Raw genomic sequence first — 21747 nt, forward strand, 5'->3', positions numbered from 1 at the left:
GAAAGCGTACGACTCCATTGACCGGGAAGTCCTGCTAAACATCTTAAATGAATTTGGAGTTGATTTGAAACTGCTGGCATTAATTAGAGCCACCCTGACCGATACAAAATCCAAGGTGAAGTTCCACGTATGTCTCTCGCATTCCTTTGACATCAAAACAGGAGTCCGACAAGGTGATGGGCTATCCCCGATACTCTTCAACTGTGTTCTTGAAAAGATCATCAGAACCTGGCGGGTGAGATTACAGGAAACCAACTACAGTCCATTGAGAATAGGAATCAAATCCAAGGAGATCGCAACAGACTGCTTAGCATTTGCCGATGATATTGCTGTTCTCTCAAACGACATAGAAACCGCTAGAGCTCAAGTTGAAATTTTAAAGGAAATTGCCGAACAAACTGGTTTGCAGATATCGTTTGAGAAAACAGAAGGAATGACTAACATCAAAGAGGCTCCACCAAAAGTCCATACAAAATACGGGGACATCACCCGAGTAGACAAATTCATATACCTGGGTGAGATCATCATGAAAAATGGGCTGGACAAAGAAGCACTTCAGGAGCGAGTACACAAACTGGAAATAGCCTACCAAACATCCCGCACAATCTACAACAAAAAATGCCTTTCCGAAAACACCAAGATACGTCACTATGAAACAGTTCTGAAGCCAGTAGTTCTATATGCAGCCGAAACCCTGTCTCTAAATGCCAACAAAGGACTCCTTGAAGAACTGGAGAAAAGAGAACGCAAAATTGTGAGAGGAATCTTGGGATCAAAGTACAGAAGTGGAATCCATCAAAAGAGATCCAACAAGGAAGTCTACAGCAAAATAGAGAAAATTACCGACACAATCAGAAAAAGACGGGCACGATTTTACGGTCATCTGAAAAGAATGGACGGAAGAAAGTTAACTAAAGAAATCTTTCACTTTTTTGATTCAAACCCCCAAACCACAATTCCCTGGTTTAGAAATACCAAAGAAGACCTGCAAATGCTACATATGTCAGCTGAAGACGCCCTTAACAGAGATCTCTTCCGCAAGAAAATATTGACAAACGGGCTAAACCGAGACGAGCAGCCGAAGAGAAGACACGGTGCCCCTTGGACAGAGGAGCGTAAGCAGGCCCACTCGCAAAGAATGAGGGAAATTTGGGCTCTAAAGAAGGCCAAGTTCAGTGTCAAATGTAACAAGACTTAACGTGGTCCTTGATGGCCCCAGCGAATTATATAATAATAATAATAATAATAATAATAATAATAATAATAATAATAATAATAATCTAACATTCTGAAACTTGAAAATAGGTGCAATGACTATGATATGAAAATTATCCTTTCCAAAAATAAAATTATGTCCGTAGGGAAGAAACCTAAGAAAATTGAATGTCAGGTTGAGAATACAAAACTGGAACAGTTTTTCGAGTATTTCGGATATCTATTCTCCCAGGGATGATGGCAGAAGCTCTAGAAGGCACAAGTATAGGAGTGAAAATCAATGGAATACCCATAAAAGTAATAAAGTTTGGAGATGAGCAGGTCACTCTAGCTGGAAGCCCATCTACCTCGCAGGAAATACTGTCAAGAGTTGCATCAACGGTGCAGAAATACGGTATGAAAATAAACACCTCATATTCATAAGTTATAAGTAACAGAGATAAAAGTGGAGAGCATGACCGTCTCGAAATTCCCAAAACCTCTTCACTTAAAGTTTGATGATTCAGATATAGAACAAGCCAAGTGTTTTACTCACCTAGAGGATAGAAGGTGCACAACAGAAGTAAAATGTCGTGTTGCCGAGGCGAAAAGAGATTTTATGCAGAAGAGAAGATAACTTTACACCAGTCAACTTAGTCTTCCCCCAGGATGGCAATGCTACATGCATTTGTGACAGCTGTCTGTGAAACGTACTGTAGACACTAAATAAAAATAATCGTCTTGAAGTTTTTGAGATGTGGTGCTATCTAAAGATGATAAATGTGACGTAGAGAGATAAGATGTCAAACACCCGAGTTCTAGACACTGAACAAACAGAGCTCATTCGTAACAGTCGTCTTGCGTGGTGGGGTCACACAGTGCGCCATTCCAATTTAATGAGAACTGTGGCAGAAAGCTTCACTGAAGGAAAACATCCACGAGGAAGACCTAGAAATATCTCCCTTAAACAAATTCTAATTGATATCCAGGCAGAGAATTGTGTTACAGTCTTCTGTTTCAGTCTTAGGACTGTGAACCATTGATGATGATGACGACGATGATGATGATGATAATGATTCTCCCAGGATGGTAGTATAGTATGTGAGAGTGAATCAAGTGCTAATGCAGTGAGCTCGCAGTTGTGATCAACAGTATTTTCAAAGAAAGAAGTCAGCGCTCGGACGAGACTCTCTTTACACCGGCCTGGTCTGTTTTCCGACCAACGTTGTTGTATGGGAGTGAAAACTGTGTGGACTCAGGATATCTTATTCATAAGTTATAAGTAACAGAGATAAAAATGGAGAGAATGATCGCAGGTACAAACAGGTGGGAACAATTGCAGGTAGGTGCTCGGAATTAGGAGATAGGCTAAGTTAGGAATGAACTCGATTAATGAAGTTGCAGGCATAAGCCCGCTTCGGCGATGGTGTCACGTGAGACGAATGGAGCTGAATATGTTATCTAGGATAATAATGGACTCGGTCATGGAGGGTTAGAGAAGTAGAGGTAGATCAAGACGATGACGGTTAGATTCAGCTTCTAATGATTTAAAGATAAGAGGTATAGGACTAAACGAGGTCACAGAACTAGCTACACACATAGGATTGTGAAGACGTTTATTATATTCACATCGGCTTGCAGACTGAACGCTGAAAGGCATAACAGTCCATAATGAATAATAATAATAATAATAATAATAATAATAATAATAATAATAATAATAATAATAATAATAATAATAATAATAATAATAATAATAATTAGTGTTGGCTACTGAATGCATGATTCGAAGCAGTGTATCGATTCATTCCAGTGTCCGAGTGAATCGATTCACAGGAACGGCGAGCTCACGGCACACGATTCAGCTTACTCCCAGCGGACAGTGCTGAGTGGCGCACTCACTGGACGTTGATGGGGAGCCGAGCTTCCGCTGCAGCGAGACAGTGAATCATGGCACATCGAAAGAATCGTGAACGAGCGCGGCTCAGTGAGACACATGATACACACGGCTCCTTATCGGCTCACTGGACACGCGGAGAGCCGAGCTTCCGCTGCAGCGAGACATACAGTGAGCCATGGCACACAGAAAGAATCGTGAACGAGCCGGCTCAGTGAGACACAAGATACGCACGGCTCCTTATCGGCTCACTGCAGCGAGACATACAGTGAGCCATGCTACACTGAAAGAATCGTATGCTATAATGGACTCTCGAGCTCAGCTCATTTGAAAATAATACCCATTTGCATTCACTGTCCTCTTCTTACAGGGAGGTTTAAATAATAGATGGATTTATTTGCAGTGTTAAAAAGAAAGTCACAACATAATTCTGAAGTAGCTAGTAAGTAGGTAGGCTATTAGGTTATACTATTTATTAGTTGACATTTGACAATTAAACTCGACTCTAGCCTGCCCTATGACTATGAGTCATGCTCAGGACCACTCAAAAGTACCTGTTTTATATTGGGAAGAACGGCTCAGTATTTTCTCAGTTTATATGTCACATCGTTGCGCAAGACTTCAATCATATGTGGACAGACGCAATAACAGTATGTTGAATCAGAAAACCAGCGGGCTACTGTACATCTCGGATAGCCTATACAAAATATGACGATTTAAAACAATCCTCAGCTGATAGAAAAATGCATATTTTCAAAAATGACTGAGCGAGTTGTCGTGCGGTTAATATCGCGTGGCTATGCGCTTGCATTCGGGGGATGGTGGGTTCGAATCCCACCGTCGGCAGCCGTTAAGATGATTTTCCGCAGTTTCCCCATTTTCACACCAGAAAATGCTGGGACTGTACCTTAATTCAGGCCATGGCTGCTACCTTCCTAATCCTAACCTTTCCCACCCTGCGTCGCCGGAAGCCTTCGATGTATTAGAGTAACTAGCATTTTTTCTAAGAAAGGAGTTCATAGTATGAAGACCAGATGGCAGCTGCGAGCACTGAATGCTGTTGCTGCTGTCTTACCAGCACATACTACACAGATGCAGTAGGAGCGGTGACCAATGAGCCGTGAATCGGATCACTGTATCGATTCAGTAACGTGAACGGAATCAAATGAATCGATTCAGTAAAATTAATCGAATGTCCCATCACTAATTACGATTATGATGTTTGTTGTTTACAAAGGCCTAACAGCTAGGTCATCGGCCCTAAAAATAATAATAATAATAATAATAATAATAATAATAATAATAATAATAATAATAATAATAATAATAATAATAATAATAATATATATACAATATCTGTATATCATTTTTATTAACCCTGCGTTAGTTTCGACAGATTGAATATTTACAGTTATAAATGATCATGAAGTGTTAGGGCAGATGTCCACCTTAGTATATTTGTTTCCGAAATGCGTAACGTTAGGTGTTAACTAACAGAAGGCCGTGTCCACAGGAGAAAAATAGAAAATTACAATTTTGGCAAATGTGAAAGGCATCTGTCTCTGAAGGGAGGATGATCTGTGAGAGACAGGTGTTACCTCTCCCAAAGTGGTAATTGTCCGTCGAACGGCGACATTAAGCCTTGAGCAGACCTATCGGTGTTATTGGACAGGAGTAGACTATGTGCCGACATGGAGTATCACCCTCTCCGTGCCTCATTATCATCAAGACCTGCACTAGGCGAGCCGAACATGTCCTCGGACTTTTCCGGCAGTTAAAAAAGCCATGCAATAAATAAATAAATAAATAAATAAATAAATAAATAAATAAATAAATAAATAAATAAATATGGTCACAGTTCACAAGACTGGGAGAGTTGGCTGTATGGTTCCGGTCACAAAGCTACCAGCTTGCATTCAGGAGATGGTGGGTACAAACCTCACTGCCGGTAACTCTGAATGTGGTTTTCCGTGCTTTCCCAGTTTTACACAAGGAAAATGTACCTTAAATAAGGCCACGGTAGTTTCCTTCCCATCCGAGTCAATCTAACGTAAAACGTATGAGTTAGCAAAGGGAACAAAGCAGACTTTTAACTTGCATCATGCCTGGCACAATGGCAAAATGGCTGGCCTTTTGTTCAAGGGGCTCCGGGTTCGATTCCTGGTTGGGTCAAGGATTTTAACTTTCATAAGCTTTGAAATGTGGTGCTGCAGGAAAATGTTGAGGATTTCTTGGACAGTTCATCGCACGAACACATCAATCCTGAACCAACTTCAGATAAAAGTTCATCTATTGTGTAAGGTCTCCCAGCGGATCGTACGCTACTTTGGACATATAATGCGCCGAGATGGTAGTCTTCAAAGGTTGATTGTTGAAGACAACGTTCAGGGAACCAGACATGGTCGAGTACCAACACGATGGATTGACATGGTGAACGGCCCCCTACAGAGTTCTCTCAGAGCAACCACAATGAAAGCTTTAGATAGGGAAGAATGGCGGAGTATGGTTCATCGGCTAGATGACTGAATATTACGAGATAGTCACGAGGCCTCAGCCATGAGGAAAAACGACGACGACGAATAAGAAGAAGAAGAAGAAGAAGAAGTTAATTCCTATGGCTCGGGGGCTGGGTGTTTGTGACGTCTTCAGCATTAGATTTCATCATAAGTAGGGCCCCATCCTCACAGATGCGCAGGTCACCTATACGGCGTCAACTCGAAGGACCTGTACCAGGCCTCCCGGGAAGCCACACGCCTTTCTTACTTGCATCATGAGCACCGAGTTCAAAAAAATCCACAGTTCTAGCCCTTCAGTCAAGCAATGCAATGTTGAAAACATCCTAGGCATATGAGCTACGCATTTTAGGTGAATGAAGTATGAATATACACTGACTGACAGAGCAAATGCAACACCAAGAAGGAGTGGTCAGAACTTTATACCAATTGCAGGGTAGACTGACGTCACTGAGGTATGCTCATGATGTGAAATGTGCCGCTGTGCTGCGCACGTAGCGAACGATAAATGGGACACGGCGTTGGCGAATGGCCCACTTCGTACCGTGATTTCTCAGCCGACAGTCATTGTAGAACGTGTTGTCGTGTGCCACAGGACACGTGTATAGCTAAGAATGCCAGGCCGCCGTCAACGGAGGCATTTCCAGCAGACAGACGACTTTACGAGGGGTATGGTGATCGGGCTGAGAAGGGCAGGTTGGTCGCTTCGTCAAATCGCAGCCGATACCCATAGGGATGTGTCCACGGTGCAGCGCCTGTGGTGAAGATGGTTGGCGCAGGGACATGTGGCACGTGCGAGGGGTTCAGGCGCAGCCCGAGTGACGTCAGCACGCGAGGATCGGCGCATCCGCCGCCAAGCGGTGACAGCCCCGCACGCCACGTCAACCGCCATTCTTCAGCATGTGCAAGACACCCTGGCTGTTCCAATATCGACCAGAACAATTTCCCGTCGATTGGTTGAAGGAGGCCTGCACTCCCGGCGTCCGCTCAGTACCGGGCTAGAGCGACTTGGATGAGGGAATGGCGGAACGTCGTGTTCTCCGATGAGTCACGCTTCTGTTCTGTCAGTGATAGTCACCGCAGACGAGTGTGGCGTCGGCGTGGAGAAAGGTCAAATCCGGCAGTAACTGTGGAGCGCCCTACCGCTAGACAACGCGGCATCATGGTTTGGGGCGCTATTGCGTATGATTCCACGTCACCTCTAGTGCGTATTCAAGGCACGTTAAATGCCCACCGCTACGTGCAGCATGTGCTGCGGCCGGTGGCACTCCCGTACCTTCAGGGGCTGCCCAATGCTCTGTTTCAGCAGGATAATGCCCGCCCACACACTGCTCGCATCTCCCAACAGGCTCTACGAGCTGTACAGATGCTTCCGTGGCCAGCGTACTCTCCGGATCTCTCACCAATCGAACACGTGTGGGATCTCATTGGACGCCGTTTGCAAACTCTGCCCCAGTCTCGTACGGACGACCAACTGTGGCAAATGGTTGACAGAGAATGGAGAACCATCCCTCAGGACACCATCCGCACTCTTATTGACTCTGTACCTCGACGTGTTTCTGCGTGCATCGCCGCTCGCGGTGGTCCTACATCCTACTGAGTCGATGCCGTGCGCATTGTGTAACCTGCATATCGGTTTGAAATAAACATCAATTATTCGTCCGTGCCGTCTCTGTTTTTTCCCCAACTTTCATCCCTTTCGAACCACTCCTTCTTGGTGTTGCATTTGCTCTGTCAGTCAGTGTATATTCTTTATTTATTCCTAAAATTGCAAACCTTTTCTTATAACAATTATAAAATATCAAAGCCATTTCTTATTAACAGTGCTGATGCAGTTATTTTATTATTATTTATTATATACAGTCGTATCAGCACACACTTCTTTAAAACATAACCGGTTTTCGGACACTAAGGTCCATCATCAGTGTTAGAATTTAAATTTAATGCCACATGAGTGTGTCGTCAAAGTTCGTTAAAATGAGTTTAAAATGTAGCCCTGTTGACATCAACATAGGAAGGGCTCGCTTTTCCTCGTGCTCAGGTCAACAGCTAGGCTGTTATGTTATGTTTTAAAAACGTGTGTGCAGATACGACTGCATATAATTAATAATAATACAATCCTTTTCTTCATCACCGTTATCCGGTCGATTAGATTAGCAGTTTGCCTTTTTCTACCACTATGAGCGCTAATGTGAGTCAATGCATTGTTTCACTTAAGCACCACTACGAGCTAAAATTAAAATGTTGTCATATGTATACAAATTAAAATATTTCGAGTGTTTAAAAACATATTATGTTTTCATTTATCATTTGTTTTACGTCGCACCGACACAGATAGGTCTTACGGCGACGATGCGACAGGAAAGGACTAAGAGTAGGAAGCAAGCGACCGTGGCCTTAATTAAGGTACTATACAGCCCTAGTTTTCCCGGTGTGAACATAGGAAACCACGGAAATCCATCTTCAGGTTTGCTAACAGTGGGGTTCGAATCCACTATCTCCCGAAGGCAAGTCCACGCTACGTAGCTCAAACCGTGCGACCACTTGCTCTGTTTGTATTTTTCATGTTTGTCCATATTTTCAGATTTAGTACATGTTTCTACCTATTTGAGGAAAACTCACCTGTATTTATATAATTTAACATTTTATTAAAATATGTTCCATATTTTATGGTTTCAAAGTTATTCTTGTCAGAAAATCATTTAAAATCTTTTACTAATATTAGTACTTCAAATCAAGATTCTGGTATTTCTATGAAATGTAGAAAGTAAATTCTTTTCTATGCACATCATTTTCTTTGTCGCTGGTTTTGGCCTCTTCACTCATCCGATGTTATCTATATCAAAACTGTTATTCTGTGGTCTTTATTCAAATTCTTATCTTGTGTCTTTGATGTTTAAGCAATAAAACTTTAGCTGTACTCTTTAAAAGTGTACATTACGTATCATTGTTAATTAAAGTTAGCCCATACGTATGTACGTATTTTGTCATTTTAATCACGTATAGATGCTAACCTTGCTCATCATCTATAATTCATGTTCCTATTCGGTGGTAGATCATTTTCGCACCACTAAAAGATACATCTTCCAGTGTTATTAGCTGCCGTCCTCGGGGGCCCGGATTCGATTCCCGATACTGCCAGAAATTTAAGAATGGCAGGAGGACTGGTATGTAGTTGAAATGGTACATGCAACTCACCTCCATTGGGGGTGTGTCTGGAAAGAGCTGCACCACTTCGGAATGAGGACACGAGTTTACTTAACAAGGTTTATCATTAGCAACTAATATTGCGCATGCGATCTAGATTTTGTGCGGTATTTCTAGTGGTATCAGCAACATTGTGCTTAATCCACCTCGAAGTGGGATGAGTTTCTTCATAACCTACTATTCTCATTACTTCCGCTGACCAGTCTGAAACAAAAACAGCTCTTTATTTATTTTTATTTATTTATTTATTTATTTATTTACCCTCCACAGTTGGTTTTCACTCGGACTCAGTAAGGGAGGTTACGTCTCAAAACTCACGGGCTAAAATTAGTAACAAATAATATCAAAACTCACGACTACAAACTAGTAGCTAAATTAACATTCTTATGAGTCTCAAAATTCACGACTCCCGAGAGCATATACCTGCGATGACCGCAGGAGGGATGAGGTGCGCGGTGACTCACGCACCAGGCCTCTCCGGAGCCATTATTATAAATTTATTAGCTTTAAGACCACAGCAAAATATTGCGATAATAATAATAATAGTAATAATAATAATAATAATAATAATAATAATACACATCTATTTCTTTCATTCAACAACCATTATTTTCCCCTGTGAATTGGAGTGGCAGAGTAATACCCACAGTAGGATATACCCTTCCTGTCGTAAGACATGACTAAAAGGGGCGCCAGGGGGTCTTAAATTATTTAAGAAAAGGCTAGATAAACAATTGATAGGTAGGCCTACCTTGGTGACTGCCCTAAATGCATATCAGTGTTGATTTGATTGATTGATTGATTGATTGATTGATTGATTGATTGATTGATTGATTGATTGATTGATTGATTGATTGATTGATCGATCGATCAATCTTAGGTTGGTGACCGCGAAGCGCATAGCTGAGTACAAGCATTGCTTCCAACTCACTTCTAACAGACCCCTTGCTTTAATCTCCACCTTTTCCTTCATTGTTCTCAACCCTTTTTAATTTGTGTTGACCATTTTCACATTTTCTTGGCTGGGGAAAGAACCACTATCAAACATATCTTTTTTTTTTTTTTTTTTTTTTTGCTGTTTGCTTTACGTCGCACCGACGCTGAGAATTCTCTCTCCATCAACCCAACGAAAACACAAGCTATCATATTAGGGCAGAGAAAACTGCTTGCCCATCTACACAGTCTACAAATTCCAGTCATTCAACTAAATGGCGTTGCTATCCCACTCTGTAAATCAGTAAAAAGCCTTGGAGTCACTATAAATGAAACTTTAAACTGGGATGAGCATGTCACTAACGTATGCAGGAAAGTTCACTCATCACTTCATCCCCTTAAGATTCACCAGACTGTATTACCTCTCAACTTAAAAATAAAACTGGTTCAAACATTGATACTTCCAATTTTTAACTATTGTGATGTTGTGTTGCTGGATGCTACCAGTGAACAAAATAGGAAATTGCAGGGAGCTTTAAACTCCTGCATTAGATTTATCTTTTCATTGAATTTTGCCTCGCATGTATCCCCTTTTTATGCACGACTTTCTTGGTTAAAAGTAGAGCAGCAGAGGAATCACCATGTATCAACCCTTATCTATCGACTCTTGACTGAAAATATACCTGAATATCTCTCCAGTAATTTCCGTTTTCTATCCTCCTTTCATGACCGTGACACGCGATCTGGGTCAACAATTGCAATACCTCCACATCATACATCTGCCTTCAGTAATTCTTTCCTTGTGTCGGGCGCTAGAATATGGAATGCTTTACCCCCTGAAATTAGAAATTGTTCCTCATTAATTACCTTCAAAAGACAGCCTAAAGATTTCCTCTTGAATACGTAGGCTATATCATGTAGTTATGTGTGAATATGTGAGTGAATGTCTGGAGTAAATAGTTCCCAAAAGTTTACATAAATTACTGTTATTTTTTATGAATTCCACCTAGAGTAGTTAATATTGAATTTATTTATTATTTTTCTAATTTTAGACTTAGGATGTAATCTTTTAGTATTAGACTATATTAAGTTATATTAATATTATATTATATACACTGTGTTAAGTTAGAATGTAAAGTTTGGATTCAGTATTAAGCCGCATAATGTGGTTAAGTGTAAGAGAGGGCCAAGAGCCCTAACTTCGCCACAAATAAAGACATCAATAAATAATAAATAAATAAATAAATTATGTCGACGATGGGATAGGAAAGGGATAGGAGTGTGAAGGGAGCCGCCGTGGTCTTAATTAAGTTACAGCCTCAGGATTTGCCCGGTGTGAAAATGAGAAAACAACGTAAATCCATCTTCAGGACTGCCGACAGTGGGGCTCGGAGCACTATCTCCCGAAAACGGGATACTGGCCGCACTTGAGCGACTGAAATTATCGAGCTCAGTATATTTAATGTAATTCACCAGGAATTTTATTAGGAAATGTATTATTAGAAGCCCATTACGTAGTTTTCACTAAATTCTACAGGTAACTGAAATATCTGTTCAACAAGCTCCAGTTCAAATCCTATACCTGCGAAAGTGTTTTTAAATGTGGTCGGTTATGGTAGAGAAGGTGGTTAAGATTTTCGCGTTGGAAGGTGACTGACAATGGATGATAAGGTGGAAAAAAGGAACTGTTCATAATTTCACTGTAAAAATGAAATGTCGTATGGCTTTTAGTGCCGGGATATCCCAGGACGGGTTCGGCTCGCCAGGTGCAGGTCTTTCTATTTGACTCCCGTAGGCGACCTGCGTGTCGTGATGAGGATGAAATGATGATGAAGACAACACATACACCCAGTCCCCCTGTCATTGGAATTAACCAATTAAGGTTAACATCCCCGACCCAGCCAGGAATCGAACCCGGGACCCTCTGAACCGAAGGCCAGTACGCTGACCGTTCAGCCAACGAGTCGGACATTTCACTATTAGAAGTCACGACATGGGAAGACAGTTACATTTTTAGGAATTTCTTTTTTTCGTTACAAAAAGTAACAGTAACACGTTATTTTTTTCATCTGTTACAAACTGTAACCGTTACAATTATTTAACCGTGACAAAATAACAGCTATATTCACTCTCAGTTTTGTGTTAGCAAGCAATGAGTGGAGTATGAGTGGGTGACGTTCCTGTTTAGGCAAGTTTTATTTTGATTATACATGTGGCAAGTGACGTAATTTTTAAAATATATTCGGTAATAAATATGTTAAAAGCCGTGTAATTTGCTTTGCTTCAGAGCAAATAAGTTACATCAAAAATTACCAACAGGGAGTAGTAAATAATTAAGGAACGTAATTTACCTTCCAGGACTCCCAAAACATTTCTTATTCCCAATTTTTCTCTTAACCTGGAAATTTATCTGGCCGATTCGACGGAGGACGTACAGAAGTCGGTAACTTTAGAAAACAAGTCTTCCACTTCTGGGTTTGTTCGTTTTACACCACAAATCAGTACTAGTTAATTCCAGGGAACAACGCGGACCCGGGCATCAAGCTAACCAGTGTATCCTACATGTCGAGGTCACAGATGGTAGAAACCTCCACATTCCACTCCATTATGGAATGTATGGGGAAGACGTTAGCTTAGTTGCCTTTTTAATGATCAAAACATTTCTTAACAGACAAGGTAGGGGTTCGCATACTACGAAAAACGTAATAAAATTAAGCGATTTCCTCAACTGCGTCATGGTTCATGGTGTGGGTTACTGTAGTCACGTCTTAGTTCGTGAACCATGGGCAACGGCTGAGTGGCCTAGTAAGTGGTCCTGAGAGTCGGGATACCAGTTGCTATGGAATGGGAGTGGGCATCTCGGACATATTCTAAGTCATGGCCCTCCTTGTGCTCAGGCGGCTAGGACTATACAACTCACCGGTGGTCCATGACCCGTTAGAGGAGAGATCCTCACTTGGACTATGTGCAAGTAGGGTAGCATCCTGCTTCATGAATTTACCGAGCTCAGAACATTTTAAGCAAGCCTCGGACCTATGGGAGTAACGGAGTCCCACTCCCATTTGACAGACGAGGGACTTCTTGGAAACAACTTGGCGAACGAAATGGAATTCGATGGGAAGCTATCAATATTAATGGGGCTTATGGAAGAAAGAAAGTAGAACTAGCTGAGTCAGCAAAGAGGATGCACCTAGATGTGCTAGGATTAAGTGATATTCGGGTAAGGGGAGATAACGAGGAAGAGATAGGAGCTTATAAAGTGTACTTGACGGGTGTTAGACAGGGAAGGGCAGAGTCTGGGGTAGGGCTCTTTATCAGGAATACCATTGCACGCAACATAGTTTCTGTTAGGCACGTAAATGAGCGAATGATGTGGGTAGATTTGTCAGTTGGAGGAATTAGGACTAGAATTGTGTCCGTGTATTCACCATGTGAGGGTGCAGATGAGGATGAAGTTGACAATTTTTATGAAGCATTGAGTGACATCGTGGTCAGGGTCAACAGCAAGGATAGAACAGTGCTAATGGGCGATTTCAATGCGAGAGTTGGGAACAGAACTGAAGGATACGAAATGGTGATTGGTAAATGTGGGGAAGATATGGAAGCTAATGGGAATGGGAAGCGTTTGCTGGACTTCTGTGCTATATGGGTTTAGCAGTAAGGAATACATTCTTCAAGCATAAGGCTATTCACCGCTACACATGGGAGGCTAGGGGTACCAGATCCATAATAGACTATATCTTAACTGACTTCGAATTCAGGAAATATGTTAGGAATGTACGAGTTTTCCGGTGATTTTTCGATGATACAGACCATTATCTGATCTGCAGTGAACTAAATATCTCTAGGCCTAAGGTAGAGAAAGTGAAATCTGTCTGCAAACGAATACGGGTAGAAAATCTCCAGGACGAGGAAATTAGACAGAAGTACATGGATATGATTAGTGAGAAGTTTCGAACAGTAGAACAGTAGACAGGTTCAGGATATAGAAAGTGAATGGGCGGCATACAGGGATGTTGTAGTAGAAATAGCAAGGGAATGCCTAGGAACAACTGTGTGTAAAGATGGGAAAAGGCGAACATCTTGGTGGAATGATGAAGTGAGAGCAGCTTGTAAACGTAAAAAGAAGGCTTATCAGAAATGGCTCCAAACAAGGGCCGAGGCAAACAGAGCGAAACAAATAGTTGTCAAATCCAAAAAGAAGTCGTGGGAAGATTTTGGTAATAACCTGGAAAGGCTAGGTCAAGCAGCAGGGAAACCTTTCTGGACAGTAATAAAGAATCTTAGGAAGGGAGGAAAAAAGGAAATGAACAGTGTTTTGAGTAATTCAGGTGAACTCCTAATAGATCCCAGGGAATCACTGGAGAGGTGGAGGGAATATTTTGAACATCTTCTCAATGTAAAAGGAAATCATCCTGGTGGTGTTGCGAACGGCCAAGCTCATGGGGAGGAGGAAAATGATGTTGGTGAAATTACGCTTGAGGAAGTGGAAAGGATGGTAAATAAACTCCATTGTCATAAAGCAGCAGGAATAGATGAAATTAGACCTGAAATGGTGAAATATAGTGGGAAGGTAGGGATGAAATGGCTTCATAGATTAGTAAGATTAGCATGGAGTGTTGGTAAGGTACCTTCAGATTGGACAAAAGCAGTAATTGCACCTATATATAAGCAAGGGAACAGGAAGGATTGCAACAACTATCGAGGTATCTCATTGATTAGTATACCAGGCAAATTATTCACTGGCATCTTGGAAGAGAGGGTGCGATCAATCGTTGAGAGTAAGTTGGATGAAAACCAGTGTGGTTTCAGACCACGGCGAGGCTGTCAGAATCAGATTTTCAGTATGCGCCAGGTAATTGAAAAATGCTACTTGAGGAACAGGCAGCTATGTTTGTTTCGTAGATCTAGAGAAAGCATATGACAGGGTACCGAGAGAAAAGATGTTCGCTATACTGGGGGACTATGGAATTGTATGTATGTTTAGTCCTCAGCCCGGAGGCTGGTTGGATCCTCAACAGTTCCGCCATCAGCTGTCATAGATGGCCTAGTCATCACTGAAGAGGCGTACTAGGGAAATGAGGAGTGAGGTAGTTTCCCGTTGCTTTCCTCACTGAGCCAGAAGTTGCTATTACATATCAGTCTGCCAAGCCCACTGAAATGTATGCACCAACCGACCCTATGAGCAACATTTTTACACCATTCATAGCAGGGACTGGCTGGATAAGGAATGGCATTATGGCATCACTCATACCTCAGTCACTTTCATTTTGTCAAAGCCAAGGATAAAGCTGAGACAGATCAATGAAAGTAACAAAATTACTCTAGCCCATACCAGAAGACATAGTGCACTGTAAACACTACGTCCTGCCAGCAAAGGCATAAAGGTAGATTATTAAAATCAATCAAAGGCATTTATGTTGACAATTGGGCTTCAGTGAGAATTGATGGTAGAATGAGTTCTTGGTTCAGGGTACTTACAGGAGTTAGACAAGGCTGTAATCTTTCACCTTTGCTGTTCGTAGTTTACATGGATCATCTGCTGAAAGGTATAAAATGGCAGGGAGGGATTCAGTTAGGTGGAAATGTAGTAAGCAGTCTGGCCTATGCTGACGACTTGGTCTTAATGGCAGACTGTGCCGAAAGCCTGCAGTCTAATATCTTGGAACTTGAAAATAGGTGCAATGAGTATGGTATGGAAATTAACCTCTCGAAGACTAAATTGATGTCAGTAGGTAAGAAATTCAACAGAAATGAATGTCAGATTGGTGATACAAAGCTAGAACAGGTCGATAATTTCAAGTATCTAGGTTGTGTGTTCTCCCAGGATGGTAATATCGTGAGATTGAATAAAGGTGTCGTAAAGCTAATGCAGTGAGCTCGCAGCTGCGATCAACAGTATTATGTAAGAAGGAAGTCCGCTCCCAGACGAAACTATCTTTACATCGGTCTGTTTTCAGACCAACTTTGCTTTACGGGAGCGAAAGCTAGGTGGACTCAGGATACCTTATTCATAAGTTAGAAGTAACAGACATGAAAGTAGCAAGAATGATGAATGATTGCTGGTACAAACAGGTGGTAACAATGGCAGGAGGGTATTCGGAATGAGGAGATAAAGGCTAATTTAGGAATGAACTCAATGGATGAAGCTGTACGCATGAACCGGCTTCGGTGGTGGGGTCATGTGAGGCGAATGGAGGAGGATAGGTTACCTAGGAGAATAATGGACTCTGTTATGGAGGGTAAGAGAAGTAGATGTAGACCAAGACGACGATGGTTAGACTCAGTTTCTAACGATTTAAAGATAAGAGGTATAGAACTAAATGAGACCACAGCATTAGTTGCAAATCGAGGATTGTGGCGTTGTTTAATAAATTCTCAGAGGCTTGCAGACTGAACGCTGAAAGGCATAACAGTCTATAATGATAATGTATGTATGTATGTCAACTGGGTCAGAAGTTGAAGGGGAAAAGGGCCCGGAAAGGTTTCAAATTGTGCCTCCTCAATAGCTTTATCAAAATAAAAAGAGCCGGGCTGAGTGGCTCAAATGGTTAAGGCGCTGGCCTTCTAACCCCAACTTGGCAGGTTCGATCCTGGCTCAGTCCGGTGGTATTTGAAGGTGCTCAAATACGACAGCCTCGTGTCGGTAGATTTACTGGCACGTAAAAGAACTCCTGCGGGACTAAATTCCGGCACTTCGGCGTCTCCGAAGACCTTAAAAAGTAGTTAGTGGGACGTAAAACAAATAACATTATTATTAAAATAAAAAGAAGCAAATTTCGAAAATCATTTCGGGATTAAATGCAGTTCCGGAAAACAGCCTAAAATCGCTTGTTTCTTTACTCGTTTTCTTTTTTTATTCAAATCCTAGCCAAATTAACTTATTTACATAATTCTTTCTATAATGTGTTCCTTGATTCAATACCCTCAGGAGTTTTTGATATTTTGAAAAATGTCTACACCGAATGTAGTTATAAGGGCTTAAATGAAACAATGCATTGACTCAGATTCGTGCACGTAGTGGTAGAAAAAAAGGGCAGACTGCTGATATAATCGACCAGGTAACGTTGATTAAGAAAAGGATTGTAATGTTTAGGAATAAATAAAGAATATATTTACTTTATTATATTTTATTTAGAAAAAATTCGTTGCTCGTATCCCTAGGATGTTTTCAACACTGAGTTGCTTGCCTGTGGATTTTTATGAGGTTTTCTCTATACCCCATTCCATTCGGTATTTTCAAGTTACAGAAAACAGTGTTGTTCTCACTGAAGTCCATTCACAAAGTTAAATTTGTATAATTTTTTATGAGCCAATCCATACATATACGTTTTAAAATACTCCTACATCACATATGCTATTAAAGTAATAGAGGTTCTGTAGGCGTAGCTCTAGTATTGTAAGTATACATATATTGTCAGAGGTCAGATGGAAAACCACTTCTATGGAAAGAAGTCCAGACAGAAAAATGGCAGGAACATATCCAACCGTTGTATCAAGTTAAAGACGTAGATGATCTGGCTCTGGAACAAAAAGAGGCTGTTGACGCTGATGAAATGGGAGACGACGTTAGAATTCTACAGAGCTTTGAGAGACCTAAATAAGAACAAGGCATCTGGAATCGATGACATTCCCTCCGAATTACTGACTGCCTTAGGGAAAACCAGCATGGCGAGGTTATTTCATTTAGTGTGTAAGATATATGGGAAAGGAAAAGACTTCTCCTTGGTCATTTAAACACTTAGTACCATCCTATTTGCGGCAGAATGTTGTTATACTGTACTTATTCCCAAGAAAGCCGGTGCTGACAAGTGTGAAAACTACCACACAATTAGTTTAGTATCTCACGTCTGCAAAATTTCAACATGTATTATTCACAAAAGAATGGAAAGACAAGCTGAAACTGAGCTGGGAGAAGATCAGTTTGGCTTCAGAAGAAAGGTAGGAACACGTGAAGCAATCCTGACTTTACGTCTGATCTTAGAGGATCGAATTAAGGACGACAAACACACGTGCATGGCGTTCGTATATCTAGAAAAGGCATTCGATAATGTTGATTGGACCAAGCTATTTAAGATTCTGAAGGTGATTTGGATCAGATACAGAGAACGAAGAATTATGTACAATCTATATACAAATCAATCTGCAGTGATAAGAATCGAGGGCTTTGAAAAAGAAGCAGAAATCCAGAAGGGAGTGAGGCAAGGCTGCAGTTTGTCCCCCCTTCTTTTCAATATGTATATATAAGAGTCAGTAAAGGGAAGCAAAGAGGTATTTGGAAAGGGAATCACAATCTAAGGACAGGAAGTCAAAACTCTGATATTTGCCGATGATAGTTATTCTATCTGAGTCTGCAGAGGATCTGGAGAAATTGCTAAATGGTATGGACAAAGTCTTGGGTAAGGAGTATAAGATGAAACTAATTAAGTCCAAAACGAAAGTAATGGAGTGCAGTCGAACGAAGTCAGGTGATGCAGGAAATATTAGATTAGGAAATTAAGTCTTAAAGGATCCTTAGGTAGTAAAATAACAACGATGGAAGAAGTAAGGAGGACATAAAATGCAGACTAGCACAAGCAAGGAAGGTCTTTCTTAAGAAAATAAATGTGCTCACTTAGAACATTGATATAGGAATTAGAAAAATGTATTTTAAAACTTTCGTCTGGAAAGTGGCATTGTATGGAAGTGAAACATGGACGATAACTAGTTCAGAAAGAAAGATAATAGAAGCTTTTGAAATGTGGTGTTATCGAAGAATGCTGAAGGTGAGGTGGATAGATCGAATCACGAATGAAGAGATACGGAAACGAAATGACGAGAGAAGATCGATGTTTCTGAATTTGACGAAAAGAAGAGATAGAATGACAGGACGCATTTTATGACACCCAGGACTCAATTGGTTTTCGAGAGAAGTGTAGTGGGTAAGAACAGTGGGGGTATACCATGGTATGAATATGACAAACAGATTAAAGCACATGTAGGATGCAGCAGTTACGTAGAAATGAAACGGTTAGCACGGGATAGGGTGGCATGGAAAGTTGCATCAAACCAGTCTATGAACTGATGACTCAAACAACAATAACAACAAAAACAACAACAACATATATTGTTGCACTTACAAGTGTTGTACCTACAAAAGTCCAGAACATTCTCCTTTTTTTAAATTTTCATCTGCAAGCCATAATAAAAAGCATGAGATCTGTTTCTTAACGCGTGGAATTTTTACAGAATAGAACCTCATAGTGAAAAAATAAGACACTTGCTGCAAACATGCAGTTAATCAACCTGAATTCGTTTGAAATTAATTGTTTACTTTATCAACAGTAGATATAAAGAATCAAAATTTCGATTATCTTGTAAACATATGTAATCCATGATTACGAGAAGAACTCGTGTTCCGGGAGCGTTAATGAACACAGAGATGTTAGCTCTATTATATTATTTCCCCAGTTCTTTCCCTCTGTAAAGACAATTGTCAACACAGTGTATGAAACAACATGTTTAAATACAAATGAGAAAAAATCCAGTGATACTTATTTAAGAAACAAAAGAACAATATTGTCGATTGTCATTAGGCCTACTTCAAATTTCTGTTTGTGAAGTTCTTACAAAATTCCACATTCAACGTGTTTTTCACGTTTAATTACGTTTAATTATAAACAGTCACATTCATCATACTCAGTAGGTTTTGCTATAGGAAGACATAAAATAAGTATAATTTCAATATACTTGCAGTCAGACAAAAATTCAGAAGAAATTTACTCCCGAGCCATTCGTAAAAAGAAGTTCACTGTAATAATTACAAAATGAAAATTTATCCATTTTTATTTCAATGTGATGGAATGTAAATGTTTATAGAATTACTGTAGTATGGCGTCAGAAACTATGTTAAAATTTAACATAGACCTACTAGCATATTTTTTAAATTAAATAATTTAATATTCATTTTAAGAAATTGTGTTAGTGTTCGGTACTATCATACTTATAACGCAAGAAATATTCTTACAGTAGTCAAGAACAGTCACTTCATGAATATATTGATTCAATGTTTCAAATTACTACTGCTAAGACAGATACTGTTGAAGATACAAGACCAACAGTTTACTGAAGATATCAAGATGAAAGAGTATGTTGAGTTTAATTTATTTCGTCGTATCTTAAATTTCGTGATAGGTCTATATAATATTGCAGTACATGTTGCATAGCTTTCATTTCCTATCCTGGCTATGACTTTGCGTACACTTATGAATAGATATTACCGTGGAAACAGCAAAGCATTTTCCATCAGCACCCGTATTGTAGAAAATTCGTTCGATAGAAAAGGATACTTTTTCATTAAACATTACAATATTATTTTCCATGTCAACGAAGCTAAATGATAAGATACTATGTCATTAAGCAGTTAATTAATGGTTTTCTGACATTCATTAATATTAATTAAAAATAGGATTCAATCCACCTTGAACAATACACAATGTTAACAAACTTTAAAATTAATACATAATTATCTAAAATGTAGATATGTTTCGGCCCTTTGGGACATCATCAGTACATACAAATCTTCTGGAAAATTAAAATATAAAAATATAAAAACACTTGTGTGATAAAGTCTCTTTAGAAAATTATATTTTCTCAGTGCGATCTTCTTTTAAGATTCTAATTAAAAAATGAAAATTAATTCATTTTTATTTCCATTAGTATGGCGTCAGAAACGATGTTAAAATTCAATACAGGCCTACTAGCATATATTTTTAATGAAATTAACCAGTTAATATGGACCAAAGATGACTTTCATCACATGTAATAAATTTTAATTTAATTATTAATGTTGATATTTTTGTGTCAGTGTTCTGTACTATCATACTTATAACGGAAGAAATATTATTAAAACAGTCAAGAACAATCGCTTCATGAATAGGCGTCAGAAACAATGTTAAAATTCAGGATAGAAGATAGATTCAAAATAGAAGATCGCACTGAGAAAATATAATTTTCTAAAGAGTCTTTCTCACACAAGTGCTTTTATAGTTTAATGTTCCAAAATATTTGTATGTACTGTTGATGGCCCAAGAGGCCAAAACATGTCTACATTTTAGATAATATGTATTAATTTTCAAGTTTGTTAACATTGTGTATTGAACAAGGTGGATTAAATCCTATGTTTTACTATAACTAGTTAATAAGGACCAAACGATGATTTTCATCACATGTAATGATGCATTACTACATATCAACTGTTTACAGGAAAGGAACAGAAATGTCCTTCATTTTCGGAGAATTCGTTGGAAAAATTCTGTTATGGAGGAAAATTTTTGGTTGAAGTGTGTGCACTACATATAGGCAAATGGTATTTAATTTGTTTACTTCGTTCTATCGAAAATTCTATTTACTACTGTAAAAACTTCAAAATAACATGCATTAAAGATCGCACTGAGAAAATATAATTTTCTAAAGAGTCTTCCTCACACAAGTGCTTTTATAGTCGAGATTTATGTAAGAGTCATAAGCAAATACTCACTTCTTTTTTTATCAGTATAGGGTCATTCATATTCAGCATTTCCTTTAGTCAATCGATTTTTCAATCCATTTTCTTCTACTACAACAGAAAGATATACCGTGATTTTGTAACCATTTTAAACAATGACATGCCTTGATCTTCATTAAGGAACAAACATACAGAGTTGTGATACGTACCTTCACAACGACAATACAAAAACCATCGTTACTGCTTGTAGGCACAGCTGCTGCAGGAAACACACCAACTGATCAGCTGTTTATCCTCTCTGTGCTCAATGCGCATGACGTCACGCTCCAGTCATTCCGCCGCTCAATATCGAAACTTCTCAACCCTCGAACCAAGTATTAAGACTGACGAAGCATTGTTCTAATTCACCCATAAATTTTCTGACCGATCGAATGATGGATTGAGAAATATGATCAGTTTTCTGTCAATTAAATAGGAAATGTTGAAATAGGAAAGGAACATGAATTTATTTATGCACT

At 39.7% G+C, this 21747-nt stretch overlaps 1 long non-coding RNA gene across 1 annotated transcript in view; it reads right to left on the reverse strand.

Annotated features, from left to right (window-relative positions):
• Positions 1–21502, reverse strand: part of LOC136875456 (uncharacterized) — a 28329-nt gene extending 6827 nt beyond the window's left edge. The window contains exons 1-2 of the long non-coding RNA XR_010860438.1: positions 21439–21502; positions 21263–21340 (exon numbers count right to left, since the gene is read on the reverse strand). This is a non-coding gene — a long non-coding RNA (uncharacterized lncRNA). The remainder of the gene's footprint in view (positions 1–21262; positions 21341–21438) is intronic.
• Positions 21503–21747: the final 245 nt, after the last annotated feature.

This window comes from Anabrus simplex, chromosome 6 (genome assembly GCF_040414725.1).
Source record: "Anabrus simplex isolate iqAnaSimp1 chromosome 6, ASM4041472v1, whole genome shotgun sequence".
In the NCBI taxonomy this organism is placed as follows: domain Eukaryota; kingdom Metazoa; phylum Arthropoda; class Insecta; order Orthoptera; family Tettigoniidae; genus Anabrus; species Anabrus simplex.